This window comes from Carcharhinus amblyrhynchos, chromosome 7 (genome assembly GCF_965287045.1).
Source record: "Carcharhinus amblyrhynchos chromosome 7, sCarAmb.v2.hapA, whole genome shotgun sequence".
Classification (NCBI taxonomy): Eukaryota; Metazoa; Chordata; class Chondrichthyes; order Carcharhiniformes; family Carcharhinidae; genus Carcharhinus; species Carcharhinus amblyrhynchos.
This window is the reverse complement of record NC_137330.1, coordinates 88235093-88251601: the sequence shown is the minus strand read 5'-3', so window position 1 is coordinate 88251601 and position 16509 is coordinate 88235093.

Below are 16509 nucleotides of genomic sequence, written 5' to 3'. Positions count from 1 at the left end.
CAAGATTTGCTGAAACTCATTGTAAACAGTGCAAAGAATAAGGAATTTTAAGTGCAAATTATGCTCAACACAACTCGACTTATTGCAATGTTTTGCATTAGCTTAAAAAACATTACAATGGGGAAGCTGGTCCATAAAATTGGCGACACCACACATCTAATTAATCACCATTGTGAGTTTCCACTAATTACGCACATCTACAGGCCTTTAAGAAAGCTCTTAAAATTAACCTGCTTCTTTTGGGCGCAAAGAAACTAATAGGAATGTTTTAAAAGCTTATGAATGGAACTTTATTTTACATTACTGGGAAGCTGATTATTGTATCCCAATATGACTAGCAAATAGTTCTGTATTGTTTTTTAATCCTGCTACTTAAAATCAGACAGCTTGACACTAGGGGGAATCATGGACAGGAGTCTTTGCCAGTAGTGAGAGAGCTGATGAGGCCCTCACATTGCCTCCATTTGGGAAAGCCCACTGCATCTTTTGCTACTCAAGCACTTAACATGCCAGTGGCAGCTCTTCCCCTGGAATCACAATCCCAGGCGTGGAAGTCCCGCTTGCTGAGAGCTGCTGGCCAATCAGAGACCAGGGCCGGAATCTTACAGCCATTCATGCCGGCGGGATTTTCCCATCCCGCTGTAGTGAACAGAGATTTGGCTGGGTGCCAAATTCTCCAACCTCGCTGCAGCGGGAGCATGGTGTAAATGGCTGGTGAGATTGCACCCGAGGAATTCTCCTTTAGCCAGCAGTACCACTTGGGGTGGGGCGGAGGGGGAATATCTGAGGGCAGGGAGGTAGGCGGTGTCTGCTGCTGGAATAACACCAGCCTGAGGCCTTGGGTCGAGGAGAGACCCAGGCACTGGTGAGTGATGGTGGAAGAGGAAGGGTGATGGGATTCTGGCCACATCAGGGGGAGGGAGGGAGAGCCATTAGCAGAAAGAAAGTGGATTGGCCCTTAGCGGGCCCTCTCTCTTCTCAATGCCAAGTTGCTCTTTTGGACTTTCAGTACCTCTGAACAAAGGACACCCCCCCCCCACCCCCACCACCCTCCTCCCCCCCCCCTCAACCCCCGAAGCCTGCAAGCAATCACACCAGGACCTGGTTGTCATGTTTTATGCAAGCCTGCCCACCACTGTGCCAGTAATGGAAGGTTTAACTTTTTCAATGGGCGTCACTTGGCAGTGGAGCAGAAAGGCCAATCATGGATGTTCCCACCCTTGGTGCAGTGGGAATATGGAGAGGTCCTTGATTAAATGCCCTCCCATCCACAACCCCACTACCAAACTCAGGACAGGACTCATGATACTGCCCCCTGTGATAAAAAATCCTTTCATTTTGTGAAAAGTTATTTTCAGCTTTATCCATCAAACCACAGCAAATTCTTCTTCAGCTTTCTGCCTGAAGACAGGTCTGACACTTGGAATCCACCCCCGCTGCAATGTGGATTGAACTCCATGCTATTGGCACCAGTAGGATCCACATTAGCCACCCAGCCATTGGCCCCAAGGCGTCTAACACTTTTACACATGTGTTGTTGCCTGGAACTGATGGTAAAGGCTTGCATTTCTTTCCATCATGGATTTATAAGGACATTACCAAGACTGGAAAGTTTGAATAATGAAGGGAGGCTGGATGAACTGGAATTTTTTTCCCTGGAGTGTAGGAGAATGAGGGGTGACCTTATAGAGGTTTGTAAAATCATGAGCGGCATAAATAAGGTGAGTAGTCAAGTCTTCTCCCCAGGGTAGGGGGGTCCAAAACTAGGTTTAAGGTGAGAATTTTAATTCACAGGTGTTTCAGTCTGCCTTGTTGTCCAACGAGGGGCATACACGCGATGGGTCGTACGAAGGCTGCTCTTGGTTGTTTCGAGAGTAGCCTAGTACTTCACGTCGTTAGTGTATGCTTAAACTGGACCAGATGCTGGGCAACACGACAGCTCAGTGACTATCACTGTTTGCTGTGCAGATACGTGGATTTGGGCCAATGTCTGTGGGAGTTTGCACATTCTCCCCGTGCTTGCGTGGGTTTTCTCCGGGTGCTCCGGTTTCCTCCCACACCCCAAAGATGTGCTATTAGGCTGATTGGTGTAATAAGTTGTCCCTAAATTAGTCTTCCCTCAATGTGGAATGCCATAAGCATAGACAAGGGTCATGGGTGGAGGGGGGATTCATAATGTTAAAATGGCAGCGCGGGCTCGTTGGGCCGAAGGGCCTGTTTCCTGGGCTGTTTTGTTCTTTGTTCTTTGAGAAGGGAAAGGTTTAAAGGGGACCTAAGGGGCAACTTTTCTACACAGAGGGTGGTGTGTATATGGAATGAGCTACCAGAGGAGGTGGTAGAGGTGGGTACAATTACAACATTTAAAAGATATTTGGACAGGTACATGGATGGGAAAGATTTAGAGGGTTATGAGCCAAATGCAGGCAAATGGGAATAGTTCATTTTAGGAAATCTGGATGGCATGGACATGTTGGGCCAAAGAGCCATATACCCCTATGACAATGGCTAACCAGGCATTTCTACTGTTCTTATTAATGTGTGTTGGAAGAATGGAAGAAACACAAACAGATCAGCCATGGTCTTATTGAACCAGATTAAAATCCAACAGATTTATTTGGAATCATGAACTTTTGGGGCACTGCTCCTTCATTAGGTGTCAGATGAGCAGCGCTCCAAAAGCTTGTGATTCCAAATAAACCTTTTAGACTTTAACCTGGTGTTGTGAAACTTCTTACTGTGCCCACCCCTGCATTCCACATCATGAACTTATTGAATATTGGAGCAGGCAACAACGTGTGTGTAAAAATGTTAGATGCCTTGGGGCCAGTGGCTAATGTGGATCACATTGGTGCCAACAGCATGGAGTTCAATCCACAGTTCACTGTTCCCATTTTGTGTGTGCTTGAATTTCAGTTTGTTAGTCACATTATAAATGCATCTTCATTGACTATCAAGTCCTGGCGTGGGACTTGAACCCAGACCTTCTGGCTCAAGGGCATGGACACTAGTATTGCACCAGCAGATCTTCCTGATGTGTGTCAAAAAATATTTTTCAAGCAATTCAAAACAAGATGCTACATCTTAGCAGATTTTGCATCTAATGAAACGTAAGCCAGTTTAAATGGAAACTCTGGTGAAAATAAATTTCTCAAAACTGGTGTAATCTTAGATGCAATTTTCACACAGATCATTGAGTACACCCAAAGTGTGTATACTATCCCTACTATGTTTGCAGTTTGACCTAAATATTTTCATTAAAAGTATAGTGCAAAGAGTGAATGTTAAATATAGACACTCTACATCATCATCGATACAAGATCACTTGACAACAGAGTATAATGAGAGATAGTTCTATGTGAAGTCTCATGCTAAACCTTGAAGTGTACTCAGTTGGCAGAACGTTCAGTAAAAGGTGATGCTTACCAAAAGCTTTGACTCCACCAGTCTCTATCAGTTCTGACCAAGGACAACCTCATCTAAGACTCACAGAAAAGCAATGTTCCAGCTACAAGGACAAAGACAATGTGTATTGAACAACTGAATATCCACAATATATACATTAATACTGAATATCCACACCATGTACTTTAATACTGAATATCCTCACCATGTACTTTAATACTGAATATCCTCACCATGTACATTAATGCTGAATATTTATAGTGTTATTAAAAATAGTTCACAGTGTAACGTATCTTGGTAAAAGAATTTCTAGCGTCTGACTGAGCACACCTTCCTGTCTCTGTTCTACTTACTTTATCCACTGTACTAATGTTCAACAATTTTTATTTGTTTCCTGAGGTGTTGCAATTCCTTCTGGCTACTGCACTAAAATACTCCAGTCAACATGTTTGACATGTGTAGGTCAGTTTATACAGTGGGAAATGCCTTTCATACCTTTAGTATGGCTGCCTATATTTATTCACCTTCTGCTTCGTTATTCACTTTTTAAATTTTCTTCATGTTTGATACTCTCTTCCAGACTTCCCTCCAAGTTTGTTGGGTATCCAGCAGTGAATTTATCGTGTACAAAATTATCTCCATTATGGGTTGTCCCCTCTGCTTGCTGTTTGGTTGCCTCTTTCTATTATACACCAGATACTGTCATATCCTTAGGCTGTGCAATCACCTGCACAGTTTCATTCGTAAACTGGGCTTTCAGCCTTCTGTCCATTTACTCCTGAGTTTGTATACTCCACAGCAGCATTAGTGCATTGTGCACTCTTTATGCCACTGAATAGGCTGTTTAGCTGCTTTGGAACAATATTGCAAATTCAGGAGAACACAAAAGGTCAATCTGTGCATTCGTGGCATTATGTTAAATATGCTTGGAGACAAATTGAAATGCATTGGCTATTGGCAAAGGGAAAAATCCCCTTCTTTTCAAACTAAACATCAACAGACATTTTCCATAAAACATTGTATGGTTTTTGACAAGGAATGTACGTTAGCTCTTAGGAGTCATTAACCTTTCAGAAATTGAGCCGTGTGTATATGTAACCTCTAAGCCTCATCGGCAATAACATGCAAAAAATATAGCAAGAGTGCAGGGTCAACCAACAAAAAAGAATCACAATCTGCTTTGAGAAACTTGGCGTGATAAGTTCCTGATCCCAATCTAATTCCCGGCGACAGGGGATGGGGTGGAGGGAGGACACAGAAATGCACAGAAGTACAAAGATTTCACGTGGGGGCATGAGGGCAATTAAACAGCAAATGTCTGCCGGCAGACAAACACATACCTTACATTTTGAGGCTGGATGGATGACCTTGTTTAAGTGCCACCAGCAGACTTCCAAAATCAGCAGGAAGTGGTGTAAAATCACAAATCCCGGAGGCTAGTTGTCTCCCAACACGGAGGAGGTAGAAAGATTTTGTTTGCAAGCTGCCCTGCCTTCAGGATTATAGGTTCGAAGCGAGTGGAGATTTGATGACAGGGGAGACCTAAAGTTTCTTTGTAGGCCCAAAGAACACACATTATCCGCTTGGGATTCTTATGAACCTGAGGTTAGTCTTCACCTGCTGGGAACATGACAACAGTTTGCCAATTCAGATCATCAATTAACATTAGAATCAAATCCCATTTGTGTTATTGGGACTCACAATACATTAATAAAGAAGAAAGAAGGAGCCTGTCTATTTTGCATGGGTTTTCTTGCTACCTGCTTAGTGAAGCAGGTTAAAGATCAGAATGGTGAGGTGCTGGTGCTTTTCCAACAGGTAAATGATTTGTGTGATTTTACCTGTTCACACGTTTATTTTTCACTAAGTGAGTAGGGTTAAAATTGCTCCTATAATAGATTACCTGGCCACCTGGAAACTGTTGTATATTATGGAAGCACTTAGAATCATAGAATCACTACAGTAGGAGGCCATTGAGCCCATCAAGGCTGCACTAACAACAATCCTATCCAGACCTTATCCCTGCAACCTCATATATCTACCCTGATAATACACCCAACACTAATGGACAATTTATCATGGCCAATCCACCTACCTGCATATCTGTGGGCTGTGGAAAGAAACCAGAGCACCCGGTGGAAATCCATACAGACACGGGAGAATGTGCAAACTCCGCACAGACAGTAACCCAAGCCAAGAATCGAACCCAGTCCTGACGCTGTGAGGCAGCAGTGCTAACCACAGTGTCACTATGCTGTCTCTGGGGAGGGCGAAATAATAAACAAAGTATTAAAGTTTTTTTCCATCCATTCATGGAACGTGAGTTTCTCTGACTAGGGCAGCACTTATTGCCCATTCCTACTTGTCCAGGAGAATCGCTGTAGCCGATGTGATATAAGTTAGCTCACAGTGCTGTTAGGAAGGGTGTAAACTGATGAATTAGGTGCAGGAATGGGCCACTCGGCACCTTGAGCCTATTCCATCATTCAGTAAGATCATCGTTGATCTGAATATAATGGCAATTCCACATTCCAGCCTATCCATAATAATATTTCACCTCTTTGCTTACCCAGAATCTATCCAGCTCTGTCTTAAAAATATTCAAAGACTCTGCTTTAACTGGCTTTTGGGGAAGTAAGTTTCAAAGACTCACAACAGCCCTCTGAGGAAAAAAAACTCTCCTCATCTCTGTCTTAAAAGAGTTACAAGATTTTGACCTAGTGACAGTCAAGGAATGACAATCTAGTTTTAAGTCAGGATGATATGTGACTTGGAGGGGAACTTGCACGTGGCAGTGTTCCCAGATATCTGCTGGCTTAGTCAGTTTAGATAGAGGTCATAGGTTTGGAAGGGGGAGTCTTAGGGGCTTTGGTGAGTTGCTGCAGTGCATCTTGAAGATGGTACACAGTGCTGTTATTATACATCAGAGATGGAGGGAATAAATGTTGAAGATGGAGGATGGGATGCCAATCAAGCGGCTGCTTTGTCTTGGATGGTGTTGACCTTTATGAGTGGTGTTGGAGATGCACTTATCCTCCCAACTTGTGCCTTGTAGATGATGGACAAGTTTTTGGGGGTCAGGAGGCGAATTACTCTCCACATAATCCCCAGCCTCTGACCTGCTCTGGTAGCCATAGTATTTATATGGTTAATCCAGTTCAGTTCCTAGTCAATGATCATCTCCAGAATGCTGAGAGTGAGAGATTTAATGATGGTACTGCCATAGAACGTCAAGGGGCAACAGTTAGATCCTCTCTTACTGATGATTGTCATTGCCTGGCACTTGTGTGGGTGATGTTACCACCTATTAGCCCAACTCTGGATATTGTCCAGGCCTTGTTGCACTTGGAGATAGACTTTTTCAGTATCTGAGCAGTTGTAAATTTTACTGAACATTTTGCAATCATCAGCAAACATCCCTTCTTCTGACATCATAACTCGCCAACTTTAAGGGCGTTCAAATGGTTAGTGGATAGGCAAATGGATAACATTGGAATAGTTTAGGTTAGAGGGTCATTAGATTCGTTCCACTGGTCGGCGCAACATTGAGGGCCGAAGGGCCTGTACTGCGCTGTTATGTTCTATGTTCCATGTTATAATGAAGGGAAGGTCATTGATGAAGCAGCTGAAGATGGTTGGGCCTGAGGAATTCCTGCAGTGATCTTCTGGGCCTGAGGTCATTGACCTCCAACAACCACAACCACCTTCCTTTGTGCCAGGTATGACGCCAACCAGTGGAGAGATTTCCCACTGATTCTCATTGATTTCAGTTATGTTAGGGCTCCTTGATACTGCACTCAGTCTTGATTTCAAGGGCAATTACTCTCACCTCACCTCTTGAGTTTAGCTCTTTTCTCCATTTTTGGACTAAAGTTATTATGAGGTCTTGACAGAACCCAAGCTGAGTGCCAGAGAGCAAGTGAGGAGTGTTGCTTGCTAGCACAGTCAATGACATTTTCTGTTGCTTTGCTGATGATTGAGAGTAGACTGATGGAGTGGTAATTTGTCAGGTTGGATTTGTTCTGCTTTTTCTGGACAGGATATACCCAGGCAACTTTCCATGCTGTTAGGTCATTGCTGATTTGGTAGCTATACCGAAACAGCTTAACTAAGAGTGCAGCTTTTTCTGGGGCATAAATCTTCAATATTATTGCACAATAATGTCAGGGCCCACAGCCTTTGTGGTATCCAAACCTTTAGCTTGCACAGGCAGCACGCTGGCACAGTGGTTAACACTACTGTCTCATAGCATCAGGGACCTGGGTTCAATTGTGGCCTCAGGTTACTGTCTGTGTGGCATTTGCACATTTTCACCATGCCTGCATGGGTTTCCTCCAGGTGCTCCGGTTTACTCCCACATTCCAAAGATGCGCGAATTAGGTTGATTGGCCATACTAAGTTGACCGTAGCCTCAGGCGGATTAGCAGGGTAAATATGTGGGGTTATGGGAATAAGCCTGGACAGGATTATGGTTGATGCAGACTCGATGAGCTGAATGGCCTCTTCCTGCACTGTAGGAATTCTACGAAATTTCACCAATTTTTGTTATCAATTTAGCCAATTTTGTGGAGTGAATTGAACTGGTTGAAGACTGGCATCTCTGATGCTGGGGACCTCAGGAGGAGGCTGGGATGAATCAGCCACTTGGCACCTTTGGCTGCAGATTGCAGCAAATGCTTCAGCCTGATCTTTTGCACTGATGTTCGAGCTCCTCCACCATTGATGATGGGGATATTGTAGATTCTCCTCCTCTGGTGAGTTATTTAATTGTCCACCACCATTGGGAGCTGGATGTGGCATGACTGCAGAGCTTAAATCTGATCCATTAGTTCTGGGATTTCTTAGTTCTATCTACTGCATCTGCTTCCGCTGTTTGGCCTGTTTTGTAGCTTCACTTTGGGCAGAATATTTTCAAAATTAGGCAGAATGGTTGGAAATGTGGCACGGAAGCTACTGTATTGTTCAGCACATTGCCAATAGTGCGTGTCTCATGATACCACACTGTTGCAACTTAGTTTTTAAAAGATGGGAGGGCGCCCTGATACAAAATATTAAACTTAGGACACTCCTATCCCAGAACATCCACCTCCCAAGGAACCCCTTCCAAGCCCCTGATGGAACTCCCCCCACAAGGAATGCCCCCCCCCCCCTCACTCCCTCAAAGATCTCTACCTGCTCCTCCGCGGACCAACCCTTCCCACCACAGAACACCCCCTTACCTACCACCCCCTTCCCCCACAGAATACATCTCTGCCACAGAATGCCCCCTCCCCCATCTTCCATAGAACACCACCCCCCCCCCCACCCCCATGGAACATCCATTATCCATCCACACACCACCCCAAGGAACGTGACCCCTGACACTGCCTGGCCAGGGCCATGGGACAGCATCAGGATACTGCTGGGGACTGTTCCAGTGTACAATGCTAATGGACAGTGTCAAGATGCTGTCTAGGATTCCCATTATGTCATTGATGGTGGGAGTGGGGAATGAGAATGGGAATCCTGGCTGTTGTCAACCACATTTTGGGACCCCCTGTGCAATTTCCCGTTCCTGCTGCCATTTCCAGCCCCTAAAAACCAGAGCACAGAATCTGCCCATTTTTAGTAATGCCTGGTGTTTCTCCTGGCATGCCTTTCCGCACTCTTCATTGAACAAGGTTTGATCCCTCGCTTGGTGAACAGTAGAGTGGGAGATCTGCTGGGTCATTACAAATTGTGATTAAGTGCTACTCAGCTACAGCTGATGGCTCTCAGTGTCTCATGGGTGTCCAGTTTTGAGTTGTAGTTCTGTTCAAAATCAATCCCATTTATTGCACAACACACCGAGCTCGAACTTGGTCTCCATAAGGCTGTGCAGTCACTTCTTCCAATATTGTCACGGACTGGTGCATTTGTAACAGGTAGGTTGGTGTGGATAAGATTAAATATATTTTTCCCTCCTGTTGTTTCCCTCACCACCTGCTGAAGATCCCGTCGCGCAGACTCCAGAACCCGGCCAGCTCACTCAGTCAGCAATGATACTAAGCCACTCTTGGTGGTGGACATTGAAGTCTGCCACCAAGTGTACATTCGGTGCCCTAGTCACCCTCAGTCCTTTCTCCAAGTGGTGTTCAACATGGAGCAGTACTGATTCATCAGCTAGCGGTTGGGTGTGGGGGGTGGTAGGCATGGGGAAGGTGTTGAGGGTGGGATGCAGAAGGTGGAAGTGAGCAGGAGGTTTCCTTACTTACGTTTGATCTGATACCATGAGTTTTCATTTGACGTTGGGGACTCCCAGGGCTTCTCCCTCCTGGGGTTTTGTGCACAGTTTTGGTCCCTGTATTTGAGGAAAGATGTAGTGGCATTGGAGGCAGTTCAGAGAAGGTTCACTAGATTGATTCCAGAGCTGAGGGGTTTGTCGTATGAAGAGAAATTGAACAGTTTAGGACTATATTCTCTGGAACGTAGAAGAATGAGTGGAGATCAAATTGAGGTATTCAGGATGTTAAAAGGTATGGATAAAGTCGATATGGAGCGAATGCTTCCATTGGTGGGGTATTCTAGGATGAGAGGTCATAACCTTAGGATAACGAGTAGCAAATTTAACACAGAGTTGAGGAAAAACTACTTCTCCCAAAGGGTTGTGAATCTGTAGAATTCACTACCCCAAAGTGTGGTGGATGCTGGGACAGTGAGGAAATTTAAGGAGTCAGATTTTTAATTGGTAATGGGTTGAAAAGTTGTGGGGAGAAGACAGGAAAATGGGGCTAAGGAGCGTATGAGCCATGATCAAATGGTGGAGCAGACGTGATGGGCCGAATGGTCTAATTCTGCTCCTATATCTTATGAACGTATGAACTCCTGACATTCAACTGCCATGCTGCCATATCTGGTGGTGGTGTCTGGAACATTGCCTGTGAGGTATGATTCAGTAATTAGAATTATGTCAGATGGTTACTTGATCGTGGACCAACTTTCCCAACTTTGGTACCACCCAGGAGTTAGTAAGGACAAGTTTGCAGGATCGGGTGTCATTCCCAGTGCTTAGGTTGATGCCAGGTAATTGGTTTGGTTTCGTTCCTTTTAGGCTTCATAGCGGTTCTCCTTCTCGAAAGGGGCATTAATAAACCAGATGGGTTTTTAACAGGTTTTGTCATCACCATTAGGCTAAATGAATTTAAATTCCATTAATTGCCACGGTGGGACTCAAATACACGTCCCCCAGTATAACTTGTATGATTTGTCCAGTGACATTACTACCAAATCACTGCCTCTCCTTAGAAACTATGGCTTGTAGAAACTATGGATTCTGAGCCCTAAAAGTTAGAGCACAAATATTATTCAGATTCCTCTTAAACTCCCCTCCCCCCATCAGAACTTATCAGTGCTCATTTTACATTGGTTCAGCTTGATTTAATGTTTGTTCATTCCTACTTTATACAACCGTTGAATTGTTAAAAACAAAGTCAGTCCACATTCATTTTTCATCTGTATAATTACTCCACTATTTATGTGAAATGATTTCTTTTATCCACCACAGTGTTTAAAATGTTATTTATCTCACAAGTCTAAATAGCTTCAGTGGGTTTGTCTAGTCTGAAGTGGAGTTCAGGAAAGCTGCAGGAATCAAACACATAAATCTAACAGTGTAATGGTGCAGTAATTAACAATGCTCGATTCCCACAGCTATTGTTCTCGGTCCAAGTTATGAAGGAGACCACCAAGGAAACTGAACTTTTCTTTAACGAATCCCAAGCTTCACAGGCCTGCCAAAGGAGGTGCTTAACCTGAGGTACTATGAGAAACTGATCCTTTGTCCTTGTACCTCCTACTTGATTGAAGTATATGGCATTGAGTGGTCTTGGTAGGGTGGACATGGAAAGGATGGTTTCCTCTTGTGGGCGAGTTCCAAGCTGAGGGGCACTCTTATGGAATTTGGGATTGATCTTTTGGGACAGAGATAAGAAGAAATTATTTTGCTCAGGGGGTTGTGTGACTTTGGAACTCTTTGCTTCAGAAGACAGTGGAGGTGGAGGTCATTAAATATTTTAAAGGTCAAGGTAGATAGATTCTTAAATAAGCAAAATGCTTTGGATGCTGGGATCTGAAACAAGAACAGAGGATCCTAAAGAGAAAATGCTGGAAAATCTTAGCAGGTCTAGAAGCATCTGTAAGGAAAGAAAAGAGCTGATGTTTCGAGTCCAGATGACCCTTTGTCAAAGCTAAAAGGCATAGAAAGTGGGAGATATTTATACTGCAGAGTGAGAGAATGAAAGATGAGTATTGGCCACAGAAACCTGTTGGATTCAAAGCACAAACAGATTAGCCATTATCTTATTGAATGTTGCAGAGAGCTCAATGGGGCTGAATGGCATATTACTGTTCCTATTTTATATGCTCGCATCCTAAGCAGCTGGGAATCAGAACAATAGGTCAGCAAGCATAGAGACTGAGGGCGAGCATGGGACCAAGGCCAAGCTAGCTAAGATGAAGATCGGGCTTGGAGGTCTGGAGTGCATCTGTTTCAATGCAAGGAGTATAACAGGTAAGACAGATGTCTTGATTCATGAGCGGAACTTGGATATGGCTGCGGTAACGGAGACTTGGTTAAAAGAGGGACAGGACTGGCAGCTAAATGTTCCAGGATGTAGGTGTTTTAGGCCAGACAGAAGGTAAGGCAAAAGAGGTGGGGGAGTTGCAATACTAGTTAGGGAACATATTACAGATGTGATGTGGAGATGCTGGTGTTGGACTTGGGTGGGCACATTAAGAAGTCGCACAATACCAGGTTAAAGTCCAACAGGTTTATTTGGTAACACAAACTTTTGGAGCACTTTTCCTTCATGTAGCCATTCACCTGATGAAGGAGCAGCACTCGTGAAGCATGATGGACTTAAACACTAATGTTGTGAGACTTCTTACTATTACAGCTGTACAGAAGGAGGACACCTTGGAAGAATCATGTAATGTGACACTATAGGTAGAGCTCAGAAACAGGAAGGGGGCAGTCCCTATGATGGGGGTGTTCTACAGGCATCCTAACAGCCCATTAAAGAATGGATATATAAGCAGATACTGGACAGGTGTAGAAATGGGATTGTTGTAGTGGGAGACTTAATTTCCCTCATATTGACTGGAAATCCCTTAGGGCTAGGGGTCTGGATGGTGAAGAATTTGTTAAGTGTGTTCAGGAATGTGTTTTGGAACAATATGTAGATATTCTGACTAGAGAGGGGGCTATTCTGGACCTGGTGCTAGGGAATGAGCCCAGTCAGGTCATCAAAATTACAGTGGGGGAACATGTGGTGAACAGTGACCACAGTTCCATATGTTTTTGGGTACTCATGGAAGAGGACAAGTGTTGTCCTAAGGTTAAGGTGATAAATTTGGGGAAGGCTAACTACAACCAGATTAAAGAGGATTTGGAGACCAAGGCCAGGCTAGCTAAGATGAAGATCAGGCTGAGGGAGGTCAAACTCTAGGCTTGGAGGTCTGGAGTGCATCTGTTTCAATCGTTTGGGAAAGGCTGTTTGAGGGTAAATCCAATCTGGAAAGGAAGGACAGGAATAGCTGGATTCAGGAACCATGGCTGACCAGGGAAGTTGATATTCTAGTCAAAAAGAGAAAGGATGCATACATTAGGCTCAGGCAACTAAAAACAGATGAAGCATTTGAAGAATACAGGCAAAGAAGAAAAGAGCTCAAACAGGAAGTTAGGAGGGCAAAAAGTGATCACGAAATATCCATGACAGGCAGGAGTAAGGAGAATCTCAAGGCATTTTATACATACATTAGGAACAAGAGGGTAGCTAGAAAAACAGTTGGTCCTCTCAAAGACAAAGGAGGGAAATTACGTGTAGAACTAAAGGAAATGGGTGAGATTCTTAATGAATACTTTGCAAAGGAGAAGGACACGTTAATTGATGGGGTCTTGGAGGAGTATGTAAACCCTCTAGAGCAAGTCATCATTATAAGGGAGGAGGTGTTAGGTGTATTAAAGAGCATTAAGGTAGATCAATCTCCAGGACAAGAGGGCATCTATCCTAGATTACTGAGAGGAAATTGCTGGGCCTCTAACAGAAACCTTTGTTTCCTGGTTGGTCTTAGGTGAGTTCCCAGAGGATTGGAGGATGGCCAATGTTGTCTGTTAAGAAGGGTAGCAAGGATAACTCATGTAATTATAGGCCAATGAGCTTGACGTCAGTGACAGTGAAATTGTTGGAGACGATTCTTAGGGATAGGACCTATACACATTTGGAACTGAATAGTCTTATTAACAACAGAATGGTTTTGTAGAAGAGAGGTCATATTTTGTTAATTTGATTGTGTACTTGAGGAGGTGACAAAATGATGGGTGAGGGAAGGGCTGTGGATGCTGTCTACATGAACTGTAGTAAAGCATTTGACAAGGTCCCTCATGGCAGGCTGGTGCAAAAGGTTAAATCACACTGGATCAAGGATGAACTACCTAGATGGATTCAGAACTGGCTCAGCCATTGAAGACAGAGGGTAGTGGTGGAAGGGTGTTTTTCAGAATGGAGGTCTGTAACTAGTGGTGTTCCACAGGGATTAGTGCAGGGACATCTGTTGTTTGTAATACATATAAATGACTTGGGGGAAAAAACATAGCTAGTCTGACTTGCAAGTTTGCGGATGATATGAAGATCGCTGGAGTTGCGGATAGCGATGAAGATTGTCACAGAATACAGTAGGATATAGATAGTCTGGAAAATTGGGCGGAGAAATGGCAATGGAATTTAATCCGAGGAAGTGCATTTTGATAGATCCAATTCAGGTGGGAGCTATAAAATAAATGGCAGAACTGTCAGGAACATAGGAATACAGAGAGATCTGGGAGTACAGGTCCACAGATCCTTAAAAGTGGCAGTAGAGGTGGAAATGGTGGTAAAGACAGCATATTCATGATTGCCTTCATTGCTTGGCAATGAAGTATAAAAATTGGCAAATTATGTTACAGTTATATAAAATGTTGGTTAGATCACAGTTGGAATACGATTTTCAATTCTGGTTGCCACACTAACAGAAGAAAGTGGAGGTTTTGGCAGGAGTACAGAAAAGGTTTACCAGCATGTTACCTGGTATTGGCTGTCAGGAGAGCTTGAATAAACTAGGATTGTTTTCCCTGGAAAGACGAAGGCTGAGGGGCAACCTGATAGAAGTTTATAAAATTATGAGGGGCACAGATAAGGTGAACAATTGGAAGCTTTTTCTCAGGGCAGAAATGACAATTACAAGGGGGCACAAATTCAAAGGGGGAAATGTTCAGTGGAGATGTGCAGGGAAGTTTTTACACAGAGTGGTGGGGGCCTGGAGTGCACTGCCAAGTGAGATGGTTGAGGCAGGTTCATTATGGACATTTAAGGCTTATCTGGATAGACACATGAACAGGTGGGAAATAGGGGGATATAGGTGGTAGTCTAGATAGTGCAATGTGGCCTGTGCTGTACTGTTCTTTGTCTTTGTTTCTTTGCATGTACTAGAATAATGTTAGGATTCCAGACAGTGGAATCAGTGACGTAACTTCTTTTTATACAATCTCCTTATGTATCCTTACCTCTAATGTTTTCCTGAATCCTCCTTCTGTGGTCCAATTTCACCTTTCTTTATAAAATGAGGCAAAATACTTATTTAGTACCTTAATCATTCCTTTAAATCCCAGTATAAGATGACCACATTCATCTCTAACTGATCCATACTTTTTTGAATATGCACTTTACTTTTGTTTGCCAATATGTTTTCTTCCTATTTTTCAACACATTAATCAGCAGTCTTTATCATTCTTGTGCTTGTTTGTAAATTCCTTTATGTCCATTTTCCTCCTGCATCCGCTGTGATCGGCTCAAACCATATATATCTCTTTCCCCATTCGTCCAACAATAGTCCATTTGCTACTTCCCAATCCAGCTTTGGCTGTTGTTCCTTCCAGACAAGATACTGCGTCAGTATGCCTGTCTTTCCACATTCACCTTCTTCCTTCAAAAACCTTCAAACCTATCTTTCCTTTGACATTGTCTCTGTTTCCTGTTAATTCCCATCTTCCTGCTCCTCTCCCTCTTACTCACTTTGTTTGGTCTACTTTTCTCCTTACCAAGGATGACAGTAGAGCTCCCATAAAGGGTTTACCACTAAAGTGCATTGGACATTATTGAAGGACTGGGGTTTTAGTCCATGAGGTGAAAGAATAGAGTGAGCCTACGACTGGACCACACTGATGACTGTGAGGCTAGCCATGTGAAGCATTGACAGCTCTAACTGAGCTCTGCAAAGTTCATGCAGGAAAGATGTTTACTTTGGCTGGGGAGTACACAAAGATGGATCACAGCCTTGGACTAATGCCAAGGCCATCTAAGATTGAAAGTTGTAGGAGATCCTGGAGTAGCTACAATCCGCAACCCATTGTGCAGGTGAGTCACTCTCAGTGCATAGACACCAAAAGAGCCTTTAAACCACTTGACATGATAAAGCTGTTAAAGGATATGAGTTTACAGTGAGTGAGTGTGTGAGTGATGGAACACAATTTTCCCTTATCCGTCTGCTTGGAGGAGCTGCCTCAAGGGGCCAAATTGTGTTCTTATGCTGCTCCTTTCTGTGGACCTATCTATTTAATTCTCTCTGCCAGGTTCGCTTCTCTTTGGGAACAAGTGTGAGGGTAACATGAGTGTATTCCTGCCGAGTTTAATATGAGATTGATTCCAAGTTCCATGGCCATGGACATTGTGAGGGCATGGGAAAAATTACAGTTCAACTCACAGGTGCCCAAGGTCATAAGAAAATGGAGTGCCATGCACATTCTAATGTGTGCATTTAGCACAAGGGCATGGTTGTATAGTTTAGCACATGCAAAAGATCATAACAACAACAGGGCAACCAGCACAACTTAATTAAGCTATCATCAATCAAGGAAAAGTATAATATCTATAACCAAAAGATTCTGGGCTCTTCCAGCCAGCCTCTACATGTGACTTGGCAACATCCTGGCCCTGTCAGCTCCTTTCCCCACACTGCCCTCATCACTGGAGAAGTTTCAGCCCTCCATGTTTCCCTTAGCCCAGACATCTCCCTTTCTAGCACTAGGTTGTGCTGGACACAGAAGACAATGATAAT